Genomic DNA, 9,725 nt, shown 5'->3' with positions numbered 1-9,725 from the left:
GTCGAAAATTAGTTGCAAAATCCTGATTCAGAGAGCGCGATTTGGGTTATCGTTTTGCCGCGCAAACATCGCTGCTCCAGCGCTATCTTCAAGGTACTCACGCAATCCTGGGACATCGAAGAGTTCGAACGCTCTCGGGTCCCGAATTTATACAAATTTGTGATGAATTTAATGGTTTTTCGCAATTAACTCGAACCGTGGGGCTGACTTGGATAAGTGATCATCAAATAAACAACTCAAAGCCACCCAGAGGTTCGTTTTTCACGCAATATGCCTGCTAATTGTGTTTTTCAACGATAAACAAATGACGATCGCGATTTAACCGTCACGTACTTACGCTGCCGACTTACAGCAAGATTAAATTTGTAAATATATTTTAAATAATCTAAGAATCTGAATTTGCCGTAAGAGTCTCACACTAATACGCGAAGCATAAAAATTACGTTTTGAAGTTGAAATTCGAGTATCTCAGCATCATTATTTAGTTGTATTAAGGCGGAGTTATAAATCACACATTTCTCGGAAGATTAGAAATTTGAAAATACCTTACAACTAAAATACGATACGTCGAAATATGAAAATTCGAAACGAATTTGGGTTAATGTTCGCATCCAGTGGCGGTCTTGCTTTATTTTATCAACCATTGTAGTTCGATTTTCGATATTTTTCAAATAGCGAGTTAATAATCCTGTGCACATAACCCGTAAATCATATCTTTTGGGCAGATGACATTGCGGCGGTAAATATAGAAATACGCCGTCGTCGCGATACGACGTTTGCGAATGTACTTTTATAAAACTTCGGCCTAAAAGGAATATATATCTATCTGCAGAAATGTTGTACCGAAAATTGTCTAAAATCAAAGAATCGTCCATCGAACCTGTACGTTTTCACGTAAATCATGCGTATAATTGAAATTTAAATCTATACGAACGGGGTGTAAATGCTAGTTGCACGATTTTTTTTATTGTACAGACTGCTGATCATTGCAATGAATTATAACATTTCAGGATTCATCCAAGTATCCGAGATCTATTTTCCTCATCATCGCAACAGAGTTTTGCGAAAGGTTTTCTTTCTGTGGATTGAGAAGTGAGTTCGTCGGACATAGGTAAATAGTCAAGCTCATATCCGTGCCGTTTTTATAATTTGACATATTCTCACTTCTTTCTATCGCAGCTATCTTGTCCCTTTACCTGAGAAACGTACTGCTCTTTCATGAGAATGGAGCCACTGTCATCTACCATGTGTTCATTATGCTGTGCTACTTTGTCCCAGTTGTTGGAGCGATCCTTGCCGATAGTTACTTGGGCCGATTCAGGTAACAGGGTCTTATATATTCTATGTGATGTCACGCGGTTTGATTTATGTCATGGACTTCGCCTATCAAACCCAATTTTCACCTACCTGTCTTCTACGATCTGGATCTACGTTGATTTAATGTATTTAATTTTTTCAGGACCATCCTTTACTTTTCGGTAATATATGCCATTGGCAATATCTTGATGTGCTTTGCTGCAACACCGCCAATAGCCGTTTGGCCAGTGTAAGTTCTTTGTGATGAACTATGAAAAAAATTAGTCTATTCTTGATTATACCTCTTAATCCCAGACTTTTTTCTTCAAATTTTAATGAATACCATTTTGAGATTTCATCCTACTTTCTTAAAAGCTTTTTTTTAGTATATTTATACACTGACAATAAGCACTTTGCATAAATTCAATCTTGGAATAGTGTGTAATTATTACGAGAATGGTTTCTTCTCAAAAGATCTGAGGATTTCATAAAAGTGAAATTTCCGCTCTTGAAGAGACACTTGATTGCAATTTTCTTTCCTGGAGAAACAAGACGAAAAATTTACTTTTCTAATTCACTATCATTCGAGGACTGACTGGAGTTGCATCATTCACAACAACGCTTCTTGAATCAATGAACGTAATTTTAATGTGTTCCCAATTCTTTAGAGCGATGACTTATATTGGGCTAATATTGATCGCGTGGGGTACAGGAGGCATTAAACCATGCGTAGCAGCCTTTGGCGGTGACCAGTTTCATCTCCCTCAGCAGCAACTGAGACTGCAGAAATTCTTTTCCATATTCTATTTCACCATAAATTTTGGCGGTTTTATGGGAATGGTGCTGACGCCGATACTGCGAAAAGCTTTCACTTGCTTCGGAGATGACACGTGTTATGCTCTAGGATTTGGATTTCCTGCTGCCCTCATGGTCACCGCACTCTGTAAGTGGCAAGTTAACGGGTTATACCCACTTAGAATTTTATTAAAACCGATTTTTTTTTTTTAAATTTCATTTTCCTAATATACATATATTCAAATAAATATACACAGAATTTCATATCGATAAATATTCTCGAAGTTACGCGCACATTTGTAAAGACGCACCGGAGCGTATTAAAGTGGTTTCGAAACTTTGAATGCGTTTTTTTTTTAAACTATGTTTTCAAAGTCGGCGAGCATGATTTCTCGGAAACGGCTGAACCGATCAGTCTGAAATTTTTACACAAGCTTTATGAATATATTTTTCAGTCCTCAATCGAAGGTTTTTTCTCGCCAGTAAACATTTTCCATTTTATAAACAAATTAAGGCGAAATTTTTTTTCAAAAATCGAATTTTGTTTTTGAGTCGTCGCCGTCTTGTTAAAAATTAACATTTTACTTATTCCGTCATTTAAAGACCACATAATACTGTATATCAACTAAATCTTTTTTGTTTGTTCATTTCGGATGATCCACTCCAGAGATATCTTGCTCACCGCAAGAGGCCTTTTTTAGAGGTGCTCCCGGAGATCTGTTATACCAAGGTTTAAAAATCATGGTTATAACTCAAAAATATCAGAATGAAGTTCAATGCTACCCCAATATGTACATCAATTTTTGTAACGATAAATTGAAATGTCTCTTCATGAAAAATTTTTGAAAAATTGATTTTTTTCCGCGTCCTGACTGGGTGAAACCCCCTTAGACAAAATAACTTTGCGATAGTCTGTTTGAAAATTTTGTCTCAATCGCTTTTTAATCACAGTTCTCTTCCTATTGGGTAAACCACTATACCGATTGAAGTACCCAAAGGAGAACATCACGTTGAATTTTATCAACTGCGTCACGGTGAGTTGAGCAATTATCTATACAAATTTTGTAACCGAATACTTGAAATCGAAAACATTTTTCGCATCCAGTTTGCAGCTAAGCGAAGATTCGTTGAGAGGAAATCCCACCGGCGTGAAAATCACTGGCTGGATTATGCTGCCGATAAATTTCCCCCGAAACTTATCGCCGAAGTGAAGATAGTTCTGGCAATTCTGTTCCTGTACATACCTCTACCCTTGTTTTGGAGTTTATTCGATCAACAGGTGAAAATGAGGACCGTACAATACACCGAGGAAGGATTTGTTAAATATCCCAAACATGGCGATCAAATAGGGTGAGACGAATGTTTTTTTTTTCTGGTTAGAAGAAATGTTATTTATTGATTCGAGAAAATAATGGTCACAACGAGATACCGATTTAACAAATGAAACCACATTATGTAAATTAAAAATCAATAATTCCTTCGCCGTTCTTGATCGCTATATTTGGTAAATTAAAATTTCTTGTTTTGTATAAAGAAAATTTTAACAAATACTAACTGATCAGTTTGAATTTAAACTGCAGGGGTCTCGGTGGACTTTTCAGGCCTCGCGAATGAACGGTGAATTTCTGGGGATTCAGCTGCTTCCTGACCAAATGCAGGTTAATTTCGCTTTTGTATACATATAGCTATAATTATTGCAATTTATCGAAGGATTGAGACGTTCAGAAACGTTAAACGATAATTCTGAGCTAATTTCAAAAGAAATGAATTGTATTAGTAAAAAAAAGAGTGTAAGTCTTGAAAGAAATTGATGATAGTAATTGAATTTCGCAATAAAATTCATCAATTTTTAGAACAAAGTCCTTTCGATGGTGAAAGTAGTAGAAAAAAATTATTCAATTTTCCAAAATCAGTTCTAACTATCGATTCTTTTTCTGAAATTTTTTCTTGCGTGCGTTTTGACAGGCGAAAAAAAATTTAAGACTTGAAACAATAGAGTAAGAATTCGAGGATCAGGATTTTAACGCTTTGTCGAGTTGACATGGGACGCAGGACGTGTTTCTTCAACTACCATTCTGTAATGACAGGCTCACTTAATTGTCGTTGGGTTATGAGTAACCGTGTCAATTTGTTAGATGAATAAATAACGTGGACTGAACATGACATAACTATATTGAAGCTATCTCAACGACGCGATATAAGGATTTCAATATAGGTGTAATGCATAATAAAAGATAACGGGAATATGAATAATTACAATCTAAATAATACGTTTCTATTTAGTACGTAAAGCTGAAACACGACGTCTGGCGTATTGTAAGAATGATAAAACGTTATAAACCGTAATAAAAAGTAACCTTGACCACTTGAATTACAGGTGTAAAGATAACTTCACGTAGTCCGTCTAAAAAGCCTTTTCCTACTGATATTGATTAGCAATGTCTGTCAATTGCTTGTGATAATTTATATTAATGTAATAACTATCCGAATATATAGTGCACATTAAATTGTTCTGAAATGTTTGTATAGATTAAGGATCGAATTGAATCTGTCGTATGACAAATAATATGGACAAAGTCGTTATAATCCAATGCCAATCTTGACGACAGGTGATTAATCCGGCAATGGTGTTACTGCTGATTCCGCTCTTCGACAAGGGCATTTACCTATGGTTTGAAGGAAGAGGTCTACTTTCATCCCCTCTACATCGCATGATCGTCGGTGGAATACTCGCTGGTTTAGCATTCGTAACCAGTGGCTGTCTCGAATTGAAACTAGAGGTCCTCACCAACTAAGTTTATTCATTTGCTTATTGTTTATTCATTTGTTTATGCATAGAGAGCGAGAGAGAGAGAGAGAGAGAGAAATTCAAACTTAGTCACTCTGAGAAGTTTTATTCGATTTCATCTGAACATCAGTTCGATAATTAACCTTCAACGACTGTCTCACTTTTCATTGAGATACGAATATCCGAGAAATTGTCTGCAATCTTGATTTCGTGTAATCTGAATATATTGCGCTTCCTCGGCATTGATAATCTCACTTATCAAATATCCTCATCACGTGGACGTGGGCGTCGCAGCGTTTTATCTGTGGTTTTAAAAGCTAGAATTATATTGTTTACATTATGTATGTAGATTAGACTGCACAAAATCACGAATATTTTTTTACAAAATTAAAGTCGAAATATTATAATATTCATATTAAGAGCTGAAACTTGGACAGCACCTTTTTTTCGTCATTTGGAAAAATATTTTCGAATTGTATTAAGAAAAAAAGTGGTCGATTTTTTTTATACGGTCTAATGTACATTAGGTACGCCTTGATTGATGGTCAAAATATCTTGTTGTACAGGAAACTTATCCAGTTTTACCGGACAGAGGCGAAGCGACGTTGAATTTTATAAACACGCTTCAGTGTGACATCGGTTTTCTGGCTTCATTCGAGTCGGACATAACCCTGATTGCCGGTGAGAGAAAAGTCTTCAATGTCACAGCCCGCAACGTAACTAAATACGATGTTTACTTGGTTGCACCGCCGCAATGCTCGGGAGTTCAATTGGAAAATCCAACATTAACGATTGTGGTCACTGCCACAGAGTCTCAAGTCGATACCTTCGTCATTGGCTTGGTAGGAAGAGACTTGAAAGTATTTGAAGCCGACGCTGATGAATTCAAGAAGTCTCTTAGCGGCCGGCCAAAAGTTCGGTAAAACGAATATCCGTCTGTGTTATTAAATCGAAAGTATTTTAAAGAATTGCGCACAGAGATTTGACTGTGTTGAGACCAGTGTTGTCCGATTAATCGTTTTTCCGATTAATCGATTAATCCAAGTTGGATCATAGTAACTCTGCAGGTCAATCGATATATGAATCGAAACCATCGATTAATCGATTATTCGAAAAAACGACCGATCGAAATTGCCGATTAATGAATTAGTTGGAAAAACGATCAACCGAAATCGTCGATTAATCAAAGCTACTGATTAATTGATTAATCACTGATGGTGAGATTAAACTATTCTTTGTCAATAAATTGACGAAGCAGGTTAAATAATCGACGAAACACGTAATAATTATTTTGTTTTCTTCATTGCGCACAGCACGATATTCTTGCGAGGATCGAAAGCATTAACCAACGTCACGATCACATTGAAGAGCGACAGCGGATTGGAGGATATGTATTTCGTACCGAACGAGGATCCCCTTTCAATGTCTGCATACGTCGAGTTGGAACCTGGGTCGTGAGTGCAACAGCCCTAATTCGCGTTTCCCCCTTTCCAGTAGCGAAATAAAGTGAATACATCCATTGAAAATTGACCGATACTTGGGAATTGATTGGTTTGGATTGGATGAGGCGAGTTCATGAAACGGAGGCAAAAAGATTGCAACAACGCGAAAGTTAATTTGACAATTTGAAAGTACATTCGCGATCCTCATCTAGCCGAAATGTAGACTGATACATTATTACAGTAACACGGTTACTGACAAGGAAGGTTTCTCAGGTCGATCTCTCCGATTTGATTTCTTTAGTAATTATTTATAGTAGGCTAAAAACTAAGCGACGCATTTTTTTTTTTTTACCTACCATCAAACACTCTAAGGGGGGAAACCACCCTCCGAAGTAAGACATATCAATGGACGATTGAGCAGTTTCACCCACAAGAACTTAATACTTTTTAACCAATCAAACTGGAAAAGTTTTCTCATAACGAGAAAAGAAAAATGTAACTCTCGATAAAAAAAAATAAATAAAAATTGCCGTATCACCCGTTGACATGTCTTACTTTGAAGGGTGGTTTCACCACCTTAAAACGTTTAATGGAAGATAAAAAAAAAATAAAACATATTACAAAAGAAATCAAATCGGAGAGATCGACCTGGGATACCTTTTTCGTGAGTTGTTTTTATGTGGTTGGTATCCTTTTGCCCACTTGAAATTACAGATTTCGGTACTCCGTCCATTACGGGAACGATACTTCTGACGTGGATGACGGAGATGCTGTTGACCTTGAACTTGGAGCTGTATATACGCTGGTGCTGAGAGAATACCTCGATGAAATTGTCGTGGGTTACTTATTGACAGGCTGAACCTCGATACACACCGTCGGTTGATGCTAACACGAACTCTGCTTCCGCAGTTTCACAAGCTCTTCACAATGACGCCACCGAACAAAATCCACATGTTGTGGTTGATTCCGCAGTACCTGTTCATCTCCATGGCTGAAGTAATGTTTGCCATTTCCGGACTAGAATTCTCATTCACACAGGTATTAAATCTCCCGACGTTGCGATTGTAAACAAACTGATGTAAACAAACACGCCTTTCCTCAGGCTCCGAACAGCATGAAGACAGTCACCATTGCTGCTTGGTACGTCAGTGTAGCACTTGGTAATTTCATGGTTATCATCATCACGCAGGCACGCTTATTCAAAAGTCAGGTACGTTGATCGATTTACTTATTGTCGAACCAAGAGTCAGTCTCTCTTTGTTTATTAATACCATTTAGAAAAGGTTACATGTTAAAACTTGATTCAATTGCTTGGAGTATGATCTTATATTATCAGTAGCTGTAGTTTGTTGGACTTAATTTGTCACCTTCTTGCAAATCATAGTATGAGATCTATCGAATTATGAAAACATTACATCGATATCGAAATGCCACGAGGCTTTCAAATCAAAACGTTCTGTTATCTGGGTGGGTACTTAAGTTATGTTCGTGTTACGCTAATTGGCATACCAGAAGTTCTGCACTAGGATGATAATAATTTATAGTGTGTTAACTTTGTTTAAGGCGTTACATATACCTGGGAAGACTAAAAATAGGGTTATGTTTAAGAATTTTTTTCGTGTATAAAACTGAATTTCATTGAACAACCATTATATATTGCTTAAAGTATGATATTTCGTTTATATTACGTGAAAAATTGGTTGGCAAAATTTCAAACGGTAAAGAAGTAACAGTCATTATTCCGGGATGTGTTTTTGTTGATAGCGTTTGTGGTACCAGACGTACCTCCATTATTTTTCATCTGATTATTCATCTGAAAAAAATAATATTTTTTCTTAAAGTAGATAGATAAAACTAGTACTTATCAAGCCGAAATTTAAAAGTTTAATTCTTTAAGATCAAGACAGATCTCTGGAATAAAACAAGCGATGATTTGTCTCAAAATTATGTGTTTTTCATCGTACTTACGTAATGTGGCTAAATTAGAAATTCATTTTATACAGATACATTACAGGACGTTAAACTTACCTATGCTCGTACGGTTAGTTATTTAATGAAAAAAAAGTTTTTGGTGTCAGAAGGAGATATAAATGTCAACCAATATGATTCATATTTCAATTATCCGTTATCGATATCAAAATATTATATTTACGCCACTTACTATTTGACTTTAACGATACATCTCGTTTTTCTCAACTGAATTTCACCCTGCTGGACTCATTTCTTTACGAATTACAAACAGGCCTACGAATTCTTTTTGTTCGCTGGTTTGATCCTGGTGAATATGGTGGCGTTTTCCGCGATGGTGGGAAGATATAAATTCGTCGTTCTGGAAACCGATTCAAGCTCGACGTTGAACAGAAAAACTGTCGAGAGATCCGAAGTCTTGCCCCTTCTGAAACCCACTCTTATAGCTTCTTACATACGCGGTCCATCCGCGACTTTAACGACTATCGCAACGTCGACTTCGAAATCTAGCAAATGGTAAACGGGATGATTATAAAACACAGAACTCAGTCTCGCACTGAATCAACCGCTGCCGTGCTCGCGATTTTTATAATAAATAAATATCTGCAATTAATTGTAATTTAATGTGTTCTTCGATAATTTATAATTTACAATAGCAGGTATGATTTTACAGTTGCATTTTCGTCTATTAATATTTTGACAACCTTCAGCTTTATCGTCTCACCGTGAAATAGGATTATCCTAACCACAGTACGACGGTCCCAAGTGCACGTGTACTACCCAAACAACACATTCGAGTATTGAGCAATTATGTGTTTCAAGCAAACCGTCATATCCGTGAGGTGAAATATTTATACAGTATTAATGACAACTTAATGACCAGTGACAAAGATATTGTATAAAAATTGTTTATCTAGAATTGTCATGTGGGTGTGACGTTATTAATATTTAACAGACACTTATCAACCGTTTCTGTGTTTAGTGTAATCGGATTTTTTACATCGATCTAGTAAAGACTATTACTTTATATTCTAAGCGCACACACACGCGCACACACGTACTTATCGTATTTGGATTAATATAAGTTAAGTTCTTGGCATCCAGATTAACCCATCATAAATATGCCCTTGTTTCGCAGGCAGCTGTCTTACCGATAACGAACGGACCTTTCATTGTCAGTCGTTACAACAATTAGGTATATACCGAGGGCCGCACTGAGAAAAATTTCATTTGTTACAGTAACTAGAAAAATTCAGTAAAATAGGCATCGTTAAAAAAACTGTTTGAATATTGTTGGAATTACGAAAAAACGAGGTACGCGTAAACATTTTGCGCTATCGTCGATCCTTCTTTGGTAATTGCAACGCAAAATCAGTTTGTGAGATTTACTCTACTTTTTTAGTTAAATAAGGCTTTAACGTCAACTTATTCTTGCA

General features: G+C 36.4%; 1 pseudogene; it reads left to right on the top strand.

The window, feature by feature from the left end:
* Positions 1 to 231: 231 nt before the first annotated feature.
* LOC107221049 lies at positions 232 to 9,236 on the top strand (annotated as a pseudogene).
* Positions 9,237 to 9,725: the final 489 nt, after the last annotated feature.

Source organism: Neodiprion lecontei, chromosome 7 (genome assembly GCF_021901455.1).
Source record: "Neodiprion lecontei isolate iyNeoLeco1 chromosome 7, iyNeoLeco1.1, whole genome shotgun sequence".
In the NCBI taxonomy this organism is placed as follows: Eukaryota; Metazoa; Arthropoda; class Insecta; order Hymenoptera; family Diprionidae; genus Neodiprion; species Neodiprion lecontei.
Note: the sequence above shows the minus strand (reverse complement) of the source record. Positions and strands in the feature narration are given on the sequence as shown.